Here is a 19,702-nt window from a genome sequence, read left to right on the forward strand (position 1 = left end):
TAAGGGGAGAAGATGGGCAGTGGGTCAAAAAAAAATCTAAGATAAATCTCTCTCAAGCATATGAACACTAATATGAGAAGATGTTGAGCAGCATTTTTCACTTAATCAAAAGCAACTGAATGAAATAAAATCTCTTTAAACATCTAAGAACAGAGAAAACACTGGTGCATCTTGTTTCCATTGCTTTCCCTGATAAATCCAAGGCAGTTAGGGTTGAAAAAAACCTCTTTACTGTAGAGTCCTTCTATCTGTTTCAGCCTTGTTCAGTCAGATTTCTTTCTAATAAATATATTACAGGATTGCCAACACATGTGTTCTCTTATTGTCTTCCGATGATGTGATAAAATAAGAAAGAATTGCCTTGTAATAATATGCATTGTTCAATCTGGGGTGATAGAGGATTGGCATCAAGGAGTTCTTTTGTTCATCATTAAATGTCTCTTATTACACTGCAACATCTGGAAAAGGGTGGAAACTTTTAAGCAGCTTCAATGAATGTGCTCCAGGAATATTTGCATATTTCTCACTGCTAAGAAGATCACTGCTAGCAGAAAATTTCAATTGTAATAATACTCCAAATTTTATAAAGGTGTGTCTTGCATACAGTAAGACTTTGAAACATTTTAAGAGTGGTCAGTAAAAATATTATTGTTATATGAAATACTGGGAAGAGTAGTATTCTCAAAAGATTGGGTTGATCGCAAAACCAGGTTACTTATCACCTTTTTTTGTTTGTTTGTTTTTTATCCCAAAATAAAATCTATATTGAGGTATTTATCTGAAAACTGAAGTAATCGGATGTAAAATTTCCTTTTACGGTCAAAATAGCACAAAAAATGATTATCCAGAGTACTATGGGTATAAGACGGAGAATCTGAAGGATACAACTACATGTAAGTTAAAGATATTTTTTCTAAGAATATTAATTAACAAAGCTCATCACTTTGAGAGTGATAGGAGTTTAGTTCAGAGAGACAAGAAAAATGTAAAGTTAAAAAATTCAGCATGTAATGTATGTCACAATATAAATATCTACATAAAATCATATGCACATGAGTGTAAAAAGGATTTTTAAATAAAACAATAGACTTTCTTATTTTTTCCTAGATACTTTAAATAAAGCTTTGATTATTGAAAAACATATTTTTCATTTTTATGACAAAAGTATTGTAGCTTTGCCAACTAGATTGCCCTCTAGATAGTAAAGACTCAAATAAAACACAGACACAAAATTGATTTTGTAAATAAAACACTAAGATTTTAGCCTTTGATACCTTAAAATATTAACTATCAAGTGATGTGTTTATTTGAGAGTAATTTTGTCTATCTTTGGGTTAAAGGTAACACTATTCTTATATCATCAAAGTTTACATGAAGCCATTGTCACAGTGGATGGGATCATTTTTACCGTATTCACTATTCAAACGATGACGTGTCATTCACAGGATTAGATAACCCTTAGCCACATTGTATTCAGTTTCATGACTAAGTAGAATACTGTAGAACATTATGATTTGGCATCACTTGCAAATTACATGTTTAGATTCATTCAAAATATTGGAACATATAATTAAAGCTGCATGTTCCTTTTTATAAGATTTTCCTCACTTGGACGATGCAAACTTCACCTGAGATGGGTTAGTATTAGATTTTGGGTTGTGCAACGACAGGCAGATATTTCCTCTACCTGAGGCATTTAAGTAGTCACGAGCCATATTCTTCTATATTCATCATCTCTGGGATATTTTGTGAAATAAAGTATTCTTCCTCTGCTTTACATTATGTGTATATTTCAAGATTCTATCAGTATGCCTAGTAACTAGATTGGTGTTTCAAATATCTTCGATTTGGAAAAAAACAGGCTGATGTGTGTCAAAATCATAACATAAATGTAATTCTAGGAAATCTTTTATGTTTTTCCTGACTCACAAAAAATTGAAAATATGTCCTTCTAGGAAAATAAAATTCTAAGATGGAACATAGCAAAATCAAACTTAGGGCAATTCTTGCCTTAAGATTTATTTTGGACTTTTTGGTGAAAGTTAGTGATATATCTATATGATTTTTCTGACATAGGAAAGATAAAGCTGCAGTCCCAAATGAACCCTGAAGTCTCAGTGGAATGAAACAGTGAGCACTGATTTCTAGCTCTCACTGTGGTCAGATGTGGGTCCGGCAACTTGGGTTCTGCACCCTTTCCACCCTGTGGCTCAGCCATCACTAGATTTTTTTCTTCCAGTTTTGAGAATTGCAGACAATACCGTTAGGGAGATCATGTTCCATAGATGACAGCTAGCTCCCGAAGTGGTTTATATAATTTGTAACCACGTTCCATTGGCCTGAACTAGTGCCATAGTCCCAATCTCAATGCAAGGTCAGCTGGGGAACATGTTTCCTGGGGCCCCAGGTATAGGAAATGGGACTGGTGAACATCTAATTTGTCCCTGCCAAAGAGCGTATCGTATTCAGAAATTCAAAAAATTGTAATCTGTTGCACCCATTTAGTCTATTACAGGGCCAAGTTCAGGTTATTGATGTTTCAAGAAAATTTCAATACAAATAGGAAAATGTACATATGAATGTGTGTGCATGTGTGTGTTTCTAATGGCATTAGACTACAGGTAGATCTACTGTATTCTTTTTTAAAATAATCATAAATTATTACCTGTATCGGTCTATCATTTCTTCTATCTTTTCAAATTACAAACACCAATTAGAAACATCCTTGAACATATTTTTTCATGTCCATTTTCAAATGTATTTTTAGGTTTACCATCTTGGTCTAAAGATATGCACATACTAAAATTTTGTAGATATTGCTCATTTTCTTTACAAGTAAGTTACACCAATTAACTTCCCCCCAATAATTCATGATGTGCATATTTCCTCAAACTAGTCTAGATTACACTTTGTTTCATCAAATGGCTTCCATAATAGAGACAATTATGTATTTATATTTTACATTTGAATTGGCATTATCAAATTATGACCAATTTTAGCATTTTTTTTTAGTTCTTATGTTAATCCCCATACATTACATCATTAGTTTTAGATGTAGAGTTCCATGATTCGTTGTTTGTGCATAACACCCAGTGCTCCATGCAGAACATGCCCTCCCCAATACCCACCACCAGGCCAACCCATCCTCCCAACCCCCTCCCCCCCAGAACCCTCAGTTTGTTTCCCAGAGTTCATCGTCTCTCATGGTTCGTCTACCCCTCCGATTTCCCCTGCTTCATTCTTCCCCTCCTGCTACCTACTTCTTTTTTTTTCTTAACATATATTGCATTATTTGTTTCAGAGGTACAGATCTGAGATTCAACAGTCTTGCACAATTCACAGTGCTTACCAGAGCACATACCCTCCCCAGTGTCTATCACCCAGTCACCCCATCCCTCCCACCCCACCCCCCACTCCAGCAACCCTCAGTTTATTTCCTGCGATTAAGAATTCCTCATATCAGTGAGGTCATATGATACATGTCTTTCTCTTTTTGACTTATTTCGTTCAACATAATACCCTCCAGTTCCATCCACGTCGTTGCAAATGGCAAGATCTCATTCCTTTTGATGGCTGCATAATATTCCATTGTATATATATACCACTTCTTCTTTATCCATTCATCTGTTGGTGGACATCTTGGCTCTTTCCACAGTTTGGCTATTGTGGACATTGCTGCTATAAACATTGGGGTGCACGTACTCTTTCGGATCCCTACTTTTGTATCTTTGGGGTAAATACCCAGTAGTGCAATTGCTGGATCATATGGTAGCTCTATTTTCAACTTTTTGAGGAACCTCCATACTGTTTTCCAGAGTGGCTGCACCAGCTTGCATTCCCACCAACAGTGTAGGAGGGTTCCCCTTTCTCCACATCCCTGCCAACATCTGTCGTTTCCTGACTTGTTAATTTTAGCCATTCTGACTGGTGTGAGGTGGTATCTCATTGAGGTTTTGATTTGGATTTCCCTGATGCCGAGCGATATTGAGCACTTTTTCATGTGTCTGTTGGCCATTTGGATGTCTTCTTTGGAAAAATGTCTGTTCATGTCTTCTGCCCATTTCTTGATTGGATTCTTTGTTCTTTGGGTGTTGAGTTTGATGAGTTCTTTATAGATTTTGGATACTAGCCCTTTATTTGATATGTCATTTGCAAATATCTTCTCCCATTCTGTCGGTTGTCTTTTGGTTTTGTTAACTGTTGCCTTTGCTTTGCAAAAGCTTTTTATCTTGATGAAGTCCCAATAGTTCATTTTTGTCCTTGCTTCCCTTGCCTTTGGCGATGTTTCTAGGAAGAAGTTGCTTCAGCTGAGGTCAAAGAGGTTGCTGCCTGTGTTCTCCTTTAGGATTTTGAAGGACTCCTGTCTCACATTGAGGTCTTTCAACCATTTGGAGTCTATTTTTGTGTGTGGTGTAAGGAAATGGTCCAGTTTCATTCTTCTGCATGTGGCTGTCCAACTTTCCCAACACCATTTGTTGAAGAGACTGTCTTTGTTCCATTGGACATTCTTTCCGGCTTTGTCAAAGATGAGTTGACCATAGAGTTGAGGGTCCATTTCTGGGCTCTCTATTCTGTTCCATTGATCTACGTGTCTGTTTTTGTGCCAGTACCGTACTGTCTTGATGATGACAGCTTTGTAATAGAGCTTGAAGTTCGGAATTGTGATGCCACCAGCTTTGCTTTTCTTTTTCAACATTCCTCTGGCTATGTGGGGTCTTTTCTGGTTCCATACAAATTTTAGGATTATTTGTTCCATTTCTTTGAAAAAAGTGGATGGTATTTTGATGGGGATTGCATTGAATGTGTAGATTGCTCTAGGTAGCATTGACATCTTCACAATATTTGTTCTTCCAATCCATGAGCATGGAACGTTTTTCCATTTCTTTGTGTCTTCCTCAATTTCTTTCATGAGTATTTTATAGTTTTCTGAGTACAGATCCTTTGTCTCTTTGGTTAGATGTATTCCTAGGTATCTTATGGTTTGGGGTGAAATTGTAAATGGGATCGACTCCTTAATTTCTCTTTCTTCTGTCTTGTTGTTGGTATATAGGAATGCCACTGACTTCTGTGCATTGATTTTATATCCTGCCACTTGACTGAATTCCTGTATGAGTTCTAGCAGTTTTGGGGTGGAGTCTTTGGGGTTTTCCACATAAAGTATCATATCATCTGCAAACAGTGAGAGTTTGACTTCTTCTTTGCCAATTTGGATGCCTTTGATTTCTTTTTGTTGTCTGATTGCTGTGGCTAGAACTTCCAATACTATGTTGAATAGCAGTGGTGATAGTGGACATCCCTGCCGCGTTCCTGACCTTAGGGGGAAAGCTCTCAGTTTTTCCCCATTGAGAATGATATTCGCTGTAGGTTTTTCATAGATGACTTTTATGATATTGAGGTATGTACCCTCTAGGCCTATACTCTGAAGAGTTTTGATCAAGAAAGGATGCTGTACTTTGTCAAATGCTTTTTCTGCATCTATTGAGAGGATCATATGATTCTTGTTCTTTCTTTTGGAATGTATTGTATCACATTGATTGATTTGCGGATGTTGAACCAACCTTGCAGCCCAGGGATAAATCCCACTTGGTCGTGGTGAATAATCCTTTTAATGTACTGTTGGATCCTATTGGCTAGTATTTTGGTGAGAATTTTTGCATCCATGTTCATCAGGGATATTCGTCTGTAATTCTCCTTTTTGATGGGGTCTTTGTCTGGTTTTGGGATCAAGGTAATGCTGGCCTCATAAAATGAGTTTGGAAGTTTTCCTTCCATTTCTATTTTTTGGGACAGTTTCAGAAAAATAGGTATGAATTCTTCTTGAAATGTTTGGTAGAATTCCCCTGGGAAGCCATCTGGCCCTGGGCTTTTGTTTTTTGGGAGATTTTTGATGACTGCTTCAATTTCCTTAGTGGTTATAGGTCTGTTCAGGTTTTCTATTTCTTCCTGGTTCCGTTTTGGTAGTTGATACATCTCTAGGAATGCCTCCATCTCTTCCAGGTTATCTAATTTGCTGGCATAGAGTTGCTCATAATATGTTCTTAGAATTGTTTGTATTTCTTTGGTGTTGGTTGTGATCTCTCCTCTTTCATTCATGATTTTGTCGATTTGGGTCATTTCTCTTTTCATTTGATAAGTCTGGCCAGGGGTTTATCAATCTTGTTAATTCTTTCAAAGAACCAGCTCCTAGTTTCGTTGATCTGTTCTACTGTTCTTTTAGTTTCTATTTCATTGATTCTGCTCTGATCTTTATTATTTCTTTTCTCCTGCTGGGTTTTGGCTTTATTTGCTGTTCTTTCTCCAGCTCCTTTAGGTGTAGGGTTAGGTTGTGTACTTGAGACCTTTCTTGTTTCTTGAGAAAGGCTTGTATTGCTATATACTTTCCTCTTAGGACTGCCTTTGCTGCATCCCAAAGATTTTGAACAGTTGTGTTTTCATTTTCATTGGTTTCCATGTATTTTTTTAATTCTTCTTTAATTTCCTGGTTGACCCATTCATTCTTCAGTAGGATGCTCCTTAGCCTCCATGTATTTGAGTTCTTTCCGACTTTCCTCTTGTGATTGAGTTCTAGTTTCAAAGCATTGTGGTCTGAAAATAGGCAGGGAATGATCCCAATCTTTTGGTACCGGTTGAGACCTGATTTATGACCTAGGATGTGATCTATTCTGGAGAATGTTCCATTGGCACTAGAGAAGAATGTGTATTCCGTTGCTTTGGGGTGGAATGTTCTGAATATGTCTGTGAAGTCCATTTGGTCCAGTGTGTCATTTAAAGTCTTTATTTCCTTGTTGATCTTTTGCTTAGACTATCTGTCCATTTCAGTGAGGGGGGTGTTAAAGTCCCCCACTATTATTGTATTGTTGTTGATGTGTTTCTTTGCTTTTGTTATTAATTGCCTTATATAATTGGCTGCTCCCATGTGGGGCTTAGATATTTACAATTGTTAGATCTTCTTGTTGGATAGATCCTTTAAGTAGGATATAATGTCCTTCCTCATCTCTTATTACAGTCTTTGGTTTAAAATCTAATTTATCTGATATAAGGATTGCCACCCCAGCTTTCTTTTGGTGTCCATTAGCATGGTAAATGGTTTTCCACCCACTCACTTTCAATCTGGGGGTGTCTTTGTGTCTAAAATGAGTCTCTTGCAGACAGCATATCGATGGGTCTTGTTTTTTAATCCAGTCTGATAGCCTGTGTCTTTTGATTGGGGCATTTAGCCCATTTACATTCAGGGTAACTATTGAAAGATAGGAATTTAGTGCCATTGTATTGCCTGTAAGGTGACTGTTACCGTATATTGTCTGTGTTCCTTTCTGGTCTATGTTGCTTTTAGGCTCTCTCTTTGCTTAGAGGACCCCTTTCAAGATTTCTTGTAGGGCTGGTTTTGTGTTTGCAAATTCCTTTAGTTTTTGTTTGTCCTGGAAGCTTTTTATCTCTCCTTCAATTTTCAATGACAGCCTAGCTGGATAGAGTATTCTTGGCTGCATATTTTTCTCATTTAGTGCTCTGAATATATCCTGCCAGTCCTTTCTGGCCTGCCAGGTCTCTGTGGATAGGTCTGTTGCCAATCTAATGTTTTTACCATTGTAGGTTACATATCTCTTCTCCCGAGCTGCTCTCAGGATTTTCTCTTTGTCTATGAGACTCGTAAGTTTTACTATTAGATGTTGGGGTGTTGACTTATTTTTATTGATTTTGAGGGCAAAATCTGTGCTTCCTGGATTTTGATGCCTGTTTCCTTCCCCAAATTAGGGAAGTTCTCTGCTATAATTTGCTCCATTATACCTTCTGCCCCTCTCTCTCTTTCTTCTTCGTCTGGGATCCCAATTATTCTAATGTTGTTTCATCTTATGATATTGCTTATCTCTCGAATTCTGCCCTCGTGATCCAGTAGTTGTTTATCTCTCTTTTTCTCAGCTTCTTTATTTTCCATCATTTTGTCTTCTATATCACTGATTCTCTCTTCTGCTTCATTTTTCCTAGCAGTTAGCACCCCCATTTTTGATTGCACCTCATTAATAGCCTTTTTGATTTCTACTTGGTTAGATTTTAGTTCTTTTACTTCTCCAGAAAGGGTTTCTCTAATAACTTCCATATTTTTTTCAAGCCCAGCTAGTATCTTTAAAGTGATGATTCTGAACTCTAGATCTGACATCGTACTAATGTCCGTATTGAGTAGGTCCCTGGCAGTCGGTACTACCTCTTGTTCTTTTTGTTGAGGTGATTTTTTCCATCTTGTCATTTTGTGCAGAGGAGAATAGATTAATGAGGGAACAAAATGCTAGCAGAGTAACCACGTCCCCAGAAAATATACTCTAAACAAATCAGAAAAGACCTTCCAGAAAGTGGTCACTTTTCTGATGAGAGAGTTGTTGCTATTCTTTTCTTCGATCTCCTGTTGAGTTTTTAGGTGTTCAGAATGGCTTGATCCCTATCCTGCTGAATTCTTGAGAGGAGACGAAATCCAGGTCTCCTACTCCTCCGTCATCTTGCTCCGCCCCCCAGTTTTAGCATTTTTTATGGGTACATTAACCTTTGATAGTTTCTTAAAAATTAATCTATGTGGTTTGCTTATTTTTCTATCAAGTTTTTGAACATTTCCTTATTGTTTTGTCTACTGAGTACATGTGTATTCTCTCTCATCCTACACACACGTGCACACGTGCACATATATATAACTGAATACTTTTATTCAATTGTTAATTGATTAATGATTTCTAAATAACCTTTATTAAAGATTATTAGCCATTATTGTGTCCTATGTGTAACATTTTTTCCTATTTTGTTGTTTTAGATATAATTTTGCTTATGGTTTCTTGACCTACAGAAATGTTTAATCATTCTGAGAATTTATCAGTGTTTTCACTATATGCAATTGGAATATTGTGACCTGATTTAAAAAAAAAAAAAAACAACAAACAACAAACTTTCTTGCACCAAGGTTTTTCTTTCAGTGATATGTTCCCTTGTAGTATCTTTATGATTTAATATATTATTTTTAAATTGACTATGAAGATATCAGAATTGTATTACAGAATAAGGGAATTCTGGAGGCATCTTCTCACAGTTAATTTTAAGGCAACTTTTATTTTATTAAAAATATACCCATCTGGGTCTTTCTTGATTTTCTATTCTCCCTGCTGAGCTGTTCATTTACCAGCACTAAGCTGTTTTGGTTATTATAACTCTGCAGTACATTTAATGTCTGGTAAATGAGTCTCTGCTCACTAATCTTACCATTTAAGTTTTCTTTTCACTGTTCTTTAACATTTTTGCTACAAAAGAAAACCACTAACGACAATTTTATTTATCATATCAATGTGCATATTAAATCAGGAATATCATATTTGGAATCAAAAACTGTGAAATTACACATTTTGTGTTGAAATGTTAGAAGTAATTTTTAAATAGACCATATTTTATGCAATTTGAATGCAAACTTTACAGAAGCTTATATCTATGCAAATCTATTGTATATTCTGCTCCAATATCCCACAGATATTTCCAGCCAAAAATATATTTATTTTTATAATCCAACTCTAGGGGTACCTGGGTGGCTAAGTCAGTTAAGCGTCCAACTCTGCTCCTCCCCCTGCTCACGGACACACTCTCTCTCACATAGATAAATAAATAAATACAATTAAAAAAATTAAAAATAAAAAATGAAGTACAACTTCTATTTCTTTAAAGTGATTATATCTTTTATGATCTAATAATATTTGTGTGGGGTTTTTTTGTTTTTTTTTTTTTACCTAGCAAATATATTACAAATGATTTCTCCCATTTTCATTCTGTTGGGATAATATATAAAATCCCTTTTCCTTAAGACAGACCATTGTTTTCCTTTTCAGAATATGTTTGTATTCTTCTATATTGTATCTTCAGTTTAGTATTTCATGAACAACCTCATCTTTCACTGACCTTTGTTAAAGATTTGTCAGCAAGCCATATCTCTTCTGGTTAGCTCTCTTTGATAAAGGTACTACTGAGTACAAAGACAACTTAATTGCTATTCATCAGGAAGCTTTCTTATTTCCATTAGGTCTCCTGGTCCTCTTTGCAGAAAGTTTTCTTCCGATTTCCATCTTCTTCTCCCTTCTCTACCTCTTTTATTCATTTTCATCACCCACCAAGGGAATGATGGGCTCACTATTTAATGCTACAAAATGATTTCTTCGCTTTCATTAGGATATTTTTCTCAAAAAATAAGTAAAAAAAGTAAGACTGTCATAGATTATTTTTCTTCTTCTTTCCTACGGTGGAGAAGTGGAAAGAAAAAAAATAATAATTATTATAATAAATATGAAAATGCTCTGAAATATAAAAGTAGGGAGAAAAAAATAGGAAGTCTTTATGATAATAATATTTAGCTTTATGAGAATTCTTTACTGTGGTTAGGGTTATAGTCCTTGGTATCTCAGGTTCTGAACGTCAAGACATAGAATGGATGACAATTTTTCAATGAAAAGCATTGGTAGAATTGAAATTGCTGAGATAATAGTAATATTAATAAGTTTTGTAGGTGCACATGTATAGAGGATGCTAAATCTATTTCTTGTTCCAGCTATTATGAAGGTGGGCTGACATCTATAGAGGATGCTGAATCTATTTCTTGTTCCAGCTATTATGAAAGTGGGCTGATAATAACACAGCTATTCCATTCTCTAGAAAATTGCCCTGAACTTTAACACTGGGAGACTATGTCACCTTGCCACTCTTCCAAAAGGGGAGGGCTGACCCTGGCTGGAAACTGACAAGCTTGGTTATTATAAGAATCCCATAGCCCCACTGCCTAAAAGTTGGACTAACACTGTGTGAAATTTAGCTTCAGGGCTTCCCATGGGCTCAATCTGAAACTGCTCTCCAGCTGGGGCTATAGTCTTGCTAGACTGCTTCCCCCTCCCAATCTTGTTACCCTGAATCTACTTTTCCTGAGACCCACCCCTGATTAAACACAAGGGAAACTATGAAAGACAATTACTTTTGAGGTCTTCAGTGAACCCGGGCCTTCTTTAGTTATGCCCTCCTACATTTACTTTGAGCTTGGCCTGTTGTCTAGCTTTGGCTGATACAAGCTTAATGCAAAGGGAGGTTTGATAAGCCTTCACACATTGGAATGTGTCTTCTTTGAATGCTTCTTCTTGGAACCCAGTTGCTTTCTGCAAGAAGCCCAAACTACATGAAGAAGTCAAGTGGGAGAGAAATGAGGCATCTTCAAAAGATTCCTCTGAGCATGCAGCAGCCATCAATACCAACTAGCAACCAGGTGCAGGAGCCATCTTGGATTTCAAGTTGTCAGGTGACATCACAGGAATAAAAAATCCACCAATCTAAGCCCAGAAGACCCAGAGGATGATGAAAAATATGAAAATAGTCATTGTTTTTTGTATGGTGTAAGAAAGTGATCCCTGTTTCATTCTTCTGCATGTGGTTGTCCAATTTTCCCAACACCATTTGTTGAAGAGACTGTCTTTTCCATTGAATATTCTTCCCTGCTTTACCAAAGATTAGTTGGCCACAGAGTTGAGGGTCCATTTCTGGGTTCTCTATTCTGTTCCATTGATCTATGTCTGTTTTTGTGCCAGTACCATACTGTCTTGATGATGACAGCTTTGTAATAGAGCTTGAAATCCAGAATTGTGAGGCTTCCAGCTTTGTTTTTCTTTTTCAATATTATTCTGACTATTTGGGGTCTTTTCTGGTTCCGTACAAATTTTAGGATTGTTTGTTCCAGCTCTGTGAAAAAGATTGATGATATTTTGATAGGGATTGCACTGAATGTGTAGAATGCTCTAGGTAGCATAGACATTTTAACAATATTTGTTCTTCCAATCCATGAGCATGGAATGTTTTTCTATTTCTTTGTGTCTTCCTCAATTTCTTTCATAAGCATTCTATAGTTTTCAGAGTACAGATCAACAAAGAATCCAGTCAAGAAAAGGGAAGAAGACATGAACAGATATTTCTTCAAAGAAGACATACAAATGGCCAACAGACACATGAAAAAATGCTCAACATCACTCAGCACCAGGGAAACACAAATCAAAACCACAATGAGATGCCACTTCACACCAGTCAGAATGGCTACAATTAACAACTCAGGAAACAACAGATGTTGCCAAGGGTGCAGAGAAAGGGGAACCCTCCTACACTGTTGGTGGGAATGCAAGCTGGTGCAGCCACTCTGGAAAACAGTATGGAGGTTCCTCAAAAGGTTAAAGATAGAACTACCCTACAACCCAGCATGTGCACTACTAAGTATTTACTCAAAGGATACAAACAGTGATCTGAAGGTTAATATGCACCCCATTGTTTATAGCAGCAATGTCCACAATAGCCAAAATATGGAAAGAACCCAGATGTTCATTGATAGATGAATAGATAAAGAAGATGTGGTATATATATACAATGGAATATTACTCCACCATCAAAAAGAATGAAATCTTGTCATTTGCAGCAACGTGGATGCAACTAGAGGGTATTATGCTAAAAGAGGTAAGTCAATCAGAGAAAGACAAATACCACATGATTTCATTCATATGTGGAATTTAAGAAACAAAACAGATGAACATAGGGGAAGGGAAGGAAAAATAAAATAAGAGGAAAACAGAGAGGGAGACAAACCATAAGAGACTCTCAGCTTTAGGAAACCAACTGAAGTTTGCTGGAAGGGAGCTCGGGGGTTGGGGAGGATGGGGTAACTGGGTGATGGGCCTTAAGGAGGGCATTTGAAGTAATGAGTTCTGGGTGTTGTACGCAACTGATGAATTAGTAAATTCTACCCCTGAAGCTAATCACACAGTATATGTTAATTAAATGGAATTTAAATAAAATTAAAAAAATAAGTAAAATAAAGTAGTCACTGTTTTAAGCTACTAAGCTTAAGAGTGATTTGTCACATAGCAATAGGCAACTGAAAAAGAACCCAACTTAAAAAAATCACAAAATTTGAACAAATAGGTTCATAGTGGAGTATTTTCTTTATGCTGTGGTAGAACTTGTACAATTGCTCCCACTTTACCCTGTAATAAATCCTCCTAATCACCAAAATTCGTATATATTCGTCTCTTTTACACAGGGCTGGCTAGATGTCCCAATTTCCCTTTTCCACTATTGCTTGCCAGTCAATTCAGTAAGTCATGGTAGATTATGACAGTACATTTTCACATTTAATTTCTAAAACTTGAAATTCCTTTATTTATATTTCAAAGCATCTTGGCCTGAGTCTGAAAAATGAGCAATAAGTTATATATTAGTTGCAATGTAAAGTGGTTATTGAATGCAAATTTCTTACAGATGGTGAATACTAACTATTGTAGTTAGGCCGTGGTCAGCTTCACTTCTAAAATGGCATTTAGTGGTTACATCTTTATATTTGGTTAAACAACAAAAGCTTGGCACCTTGGAACAATCTATATTTTTATTAAACTCATCTTAAATTTCTTTTCTGTATTATGCAGTCAATGTTATTCCTAAACTTTTTAAGACAGTAATCATATGTATATTTTCTTTTTTTTAAGGAAATATTCAATACTAAAAAAAAAAATCATCCCAATTACATTAAGAATTCTAATAAATGTATGGATTTGCATGAAAACATATTTAATATACAAATACATGCATAGCTATTTACAGTTCATAAACACACATGTGTATATGTATGTGCATATATAAGTATATATAATTAAATAAGTAAATATTAAGAGACAGATAAACATTCTTTTGCTACCTCATACGGCATTTCCTTGTTTTCTGAAAGCAACCCCACCATATCTAAATATATCTAATATGTTACCTGATATATGGGGAGCAGATAGAGCCTGGAAAGCTCCAAGAACATTTCTAATCTACACATCTAAACAATGAACAACAAATAATCACAGTAAAATCGTCCACAAGCATTAACTTGTAGTAAATCCACTCTACTGTTTAGGAACAAAGACTGCACTGTGAGAGCCTTCCTTAAACAGAAGTTGAAGGAGTAAACAAGTCTTTAGACATATTTTTGCCCTTCTGACAAAGCTTCTGTTACATTATCTTGTCAACTTGCATGAAGTTCAGATGGATCAATACTTCCATAGGTAACTTCTAAGGAACACCTGGCCCTCCAGGAGGTGACATGTTAATTACACAGATAGCATTCTTTTTCTTCATGTACAAATGCTTAAATTTTAGTGCTTCCTTCGGATTCTTTAGTTTCTGTTTTAATACTTCTGTGACCTTGAGGCTAAAGGCAGCCAAGAAACCTAGTAAAATGTACTAATTTTGGAAATGTTCATATGACATTTTGACTGGAGAAAAAGAGAAAATGCAAATTTTCCCTTTGCTCTCATTTGACTTTTTTGTATTCCTCACTTACCACATACATATGAGGTGTGTTTCTCAGTGTTAATATCGATATTTCGTGACTTAGCTCAGTTTTAGAAAATATGGCACCACTAATGATGGACCTACACTTTAGTGATTTCCTAAGCCAGAAGGTCAGATTTAGCTAGTTTACAGATCATCAGGGCAGAGGCATCCAGAATCAGTAACAACAATTCATCATGACAAAATCCCCTTCAGTGGAACCAGAAAGCAGTTGGCTGCCCTGTCAACAGCACCTGACAGAGAAGGGTCCTGACCTTCAATAAATTATTGATTAAAATGTTTTATGACAGGTGTGATCGATGGAGATTTTATAAATAATGCAAACATGTGGGGATTCTTGTGCACTTACTTTCACAGTCATTTCTAATTTTTTTTTTTTTTTTTAGTCAGAGCTAACTTTATTCCAAAAAAAATTGTGGACACTTATTTTTAAAAGGGAAACCCTTAATGCTAAGTGCTTAAGTTAACACTTATTTACTTTTACGCATGTAATTTACCTTTGGTCTTGAAGATGGTTTCCACATTCCCCTCCCATCATAGGCAACAAATGATAAAAATACAGAAATAGAAAAAAAAAAGTTAGCCATCTATATTTTCTTCAGCATAAAGGATATTGATCCTTTTTGTTAATTTGTTCCTGTATTTATACTTTGTTACTTTGGGAAAGTTAGCTAGATGTTACGGTTACATGTTGGGTCCTTGTCCTATTTTTTAAAGAATCTTTTTAGAAGTCCAAAGCTAATCTTATTCCAAATAAAATGTGCAATTTATTGTTTTTAAAGTGGAAAGTAACTTTCATACACTTAAAAAGAATACAGAGTTAGTTATAATATGTGCATTGCTTATATAGTATAGAGATAATCTGTAAATAAGTATACATATAATAGAGAATATAAGCCTTTTATCTATATATTCTTAAGTTTCTATTCAATTATTTTTCCATTTTTATGCATAAAGACATATACATGTAGAAATATATCTCAATCTATAATCCAAACACATATATATACACATATATACATATTTATGATATCAAAAGATGCAATGATATATGGTAAACAAAATGCAATTTTTATTATTCTCTTCACAAATATGTGATCACAAAGAAATATTTTAAATATATTATATTTGAAAAAAAGGCTGTTTTTCTTCTTAAAATAATAATGCTTGACTCAGGGGCGCCTGGGTGGCTCAGTCGGTTAAGCGTCTGCCTTCGGCTCAGGTCATGGTCCCAGGGTCCTGGGATCGAGCCCGCATCGGGCTCCCTGCTCTGTGGGGAGCCTGCTTCTCCCTCTCCTCCCCACTTGTGCTCTCTTACTATCTCTGTCTCTCTCAAATAAATAAAATAAAATAAAAATTTTAAATGAATGCTTGACTCAGTACTAGAGTTCAACATTATCATTTTGGCTACTTTGAAACTTACAAAAACTCTTCTCTACACTTAAAAATAGCAATTTCATCCACTTTTATTGTGGCTTATGAACATCAAAGTTTATGTGATAAAAGTAGGGACTTTGTGATGTGGCATTTTATATTTTAAGAAGTGAACCTAGAAACAAAATATTTGGTTTCTTGGATTGAGATAAAACAATGCTTAAGTTCCTTGACTGTCTCAATTAATTTAGAGCCATTGTGGCTCAACAGAATTTAAAACACATTTGTTTTTGCCCTGTCACTTTTTTGTAAGATTTATATTTTTTGGCAAACATCTCTCTCTCTATTTTTTTTACTCGTTAAATTAATTCATTATAATATTCAACACTTAATTTCAACACGTAATTTCTAAGAAGGTGGTCCTTCAAGAAAGAAATGCCCTCACTTAATCCCACATTCTTTTTTTTTAACTTTGGAAATAAGAGTAAACCACTATTTAAAATCACATAATCCAAAGAAAATAGAATGTGAAGTTAAAACTGATGTTTAATCATGTCAATGCTACTTAGCAAATGAAAAATCCTGAAAACCTACCTTAAACTTCCTGAGATTCAGTTTCCCCAGTTACAGAATCCCCAAATAGTGATAAGAATATACAGTACATATTTAAAAATGTTACATTTGTTTATCCTTGAAAATTTCCATCACTCTTCTTTCATTGGAAAATAAAAGACTTTCTTTTCCATTTTTTAAATTGGCAAATTTGTATTCTAATCCCTGGAATTCAAAAAAGTAATGGCATAGAAGATGTCACTTTTCTATCAACGCTGCTAAAGCAGGAAGTTATAAATCAGTTTTATTCATGATTAATATCACTAATAATTGATGATATGTGAATTAAAGGAATGCAGTTACATTAATGATGAGTTAAAGAAATAATGTTCTAGGTTAGAATGAGATATATACTCTTGAAATACTAGCAAAAGTTTGCATTTATATAACACACCTAGAAAATATTTTATCAATAAGTGTCACTGGACCTTCAAAGAGTCTGTATCCTTTATCTTCCCTACTATATCCACCATGATTCCACCTCAAGGAAGCTATCCTAATAAAATAATTAAAGATACAAAAGATTCTGTAAAATGACATTTATTAGAATATTGTTTATGATGCCCCAAATTTGGAAACAGAAGTTATGAACATAACTGGATTATTAAAATAAATGATGGTCCATCTATATGCCAGACATTTACTTCATCATTTAAAATGTTTTCCCCCCAGAAAAGTGGAGGGGATAAATGCTCACGGTATAGTGCTAAGAAGGAAGTTTGCAAGACTACATATATATATAGTATATATACATACATATATATATGCTTTTATATATATGTATATAAAAACCTAATATACATTTGTTCCACCTTACAAAGAAGGAAAATGACCAAAACCACTCTAGGCATTGATATTTTTTCTCTATTAATGTATGCTAATTCTAATGGCATTTGGCATAAAAAAGTCTTTCTGCTAAGCTCCATATGCTGCTGAGAATATATAATCTTCTATGTTTGTTCTGTTTTGTTTTTCACTGTGAATCATATCCAGCCAATTCTAGACATGGCAACTCTACAAAGGTCTTCCAACCTCACCATAGAGGCACAAATGATCTTAATACTTTTCCCAAAGTCAAGTAACAGCTACTCATCCTCCAAACCAGAACAGCCACTTCTTAGGGTCAGATACCAGTTTAGCTCTCCTAATTCCAGATAAATAGTCTTTCTGCAATCGCTTTCCTCATATAAGGTATGTGAATTTGAGATTTCAATGATTGCACAGCTTTTGCTCTTTGGGTTTTTTTTCAAAGATTTTATTTATTTGAGAGAGAAAAAGAAAGCCAGAGACGGAGCCGGAGCGGGCGGGGGGGCAAGTGGGTGCAGTGGGAGAGGGAGGAGAAGGTTACCTGCTGAACAGGGAGCCTGAAGCAGGGCTGGATCCCAGGACCCTGAAATCATGACCTGAACTGAATGCTTAACCGACTGAGCCACCCAGGTGCCCCTTTCACTGTTTTGAGGAGCCTGGATCTGGTCTAGGAAAAGCTGGGAGACTCCAATCTCACCTGTTGAAATCTTGATCAGCCCTTCTTTGTAAGCACGAGTGCTGAGACTTCCTTTGCAGATGCAGGGCTTCCTTTATTCACACTTTCCTTAGAACAGTGTTTGCCAGACTGTGTTGCATTTTGGATTCACTGAGGGTCTTGTAAAGCCTCCATCGCCTGGCTTCCACTCCCACATCTTCTGATCTCATTGCCCTGGGGTGCCACCTGGGCATCAGGAGTTTTTAAAATTCCCTAAGTGATGTTAGTGCACAGCAGAGTTTGAAGTTAGAAGGAGGTGTAATTAGATGTGTTGACCCCCAACTATCCCTATGTGATATGGAAGGCAAAAGAAAGACAGTACAAAATATCGACAAGTAAGTAGTTATTTAAAGCAAAAGAATTCCCATAAAATGTTCTATTCAATTCTGGGAAGTAGGAGTGACTACTCCTTTTATGGATAATAGAAGTCTCCCTGAGATGATAAATGGGAAACTGTATTTAAATTAAAATAGAAAGAGGTGATATTTTCCCATTTGGGTGACTCAGTTGGTTAAGTGTCTGCCTTTGGCTCAGGTCCTGATCCCAGGGTCCTGGGATTGAGCCCCACATCGGGCTCCCTGCTCATCAGGGAAGCTGTTTCTCCCTCTCCCACTCCCCCTGCTTGTGTTCCCTCTCTAGCTGCGTCTCTCTCTCTGGCAAATAAATAAATAAATAAATAAATAAATAAATAAATAAATAAATAAATAAATAAAATCTTAAAAATAAACTAGAGAACATAACCAGGATATATGGACAGGAGCTCTTACTGACCTTGAAGATCTAAAAAAATTATGGATACAGACGAAAAATGATTATGCAATAATCATTGCAAAACCAAAAAAAAATTATTTTCAAAAATTCAATTCCTTCTGGGCCAACATATAAAGATGATTAAGGCATGACTCTGTCTTTGTGAAACAAAGAAGATGAAATAGATGAACACAAAGATAAAAATAGTAATAAAATTAACAATAGGAAGAAGAACAAACAGGCCTGTGCTAAATACTCTACGTGCATTATCTCCTTTCATCTTGATGACAGTCCTGTGAGTTAGGAATGATGAAATTAAGGTTCAGAGAATTTGAATTAATCTGCTAAAGGTTACAGGGCTAAGTGTCAAAGAGGGGATTTAAATGCAGGTCTTTTTTAGAATAGAAACCGCAATGTAATCACCTAAGCTATAGGTTAGTCCAGAAAGTATTTACTGAGCACATATCATATGAAAAGCTGTTTGCTGTGCTTGGCAGACACAGCGAGAGACAAGTCTATAACAAATAATCTAAGATAAGATTGTTAGTAACGAAATAATAAAGATTCTCCTAATTTCCCTACCCGGATTATAAGAAGGTCATTTTTTTTTTTTTTTTTAAAGATTTTACTTATTTATTTGACAGAGAGAGACAGTGAGAGAGGGAACACAAGCACGGGGAGGGGGAGAGGGAGAAGCAGGCTCCCCACCGAGCAGGGAGCCTGATGCGGGGCTCGATCCCAGGACCCTGAGATCATGACCTGAGCCGAAGGCAGACGCTTAACGACTGAGCCACCCAGGCGCCCCATAAGAAGGTCATTTTGAGTGGTAGAGAACAGGTGCTGTTTCTGAGAGAGAGGAAGAAAGAGAGATTGAGATTATTTATTCATATTCGGGACCCAGTTTACTTCCGGAAATATTTCAGGATGTGGCTGAGCAGAGTTCACCTTTGTTTTTTGTTTTTTCAATTTTGTTTTGATGAGCCAGCAATCGTAGCAAAGGTCAAATCCTATTCCTAATTGGCACTTCCTGATGAAATGTTTCTCTTAAAAAAAAAAAAATATATCAATTCAGAA

Source organism: Mirounga leonina, unplaced genomic scaffold (assembly GCF_011800145.1).
Source record: "Mirounga leonina isolate KUSES-001 unplaced genomic scaffold, KU_Mleo_1.0 Mir_366, whole genome shotgun sequence".
NCBI classification, from domain to species: Eukaryota; Metazoa; Chordata; class Mammalia; order Carnivora; family Phocidae; genus Mirounga; species Mirounga leonina.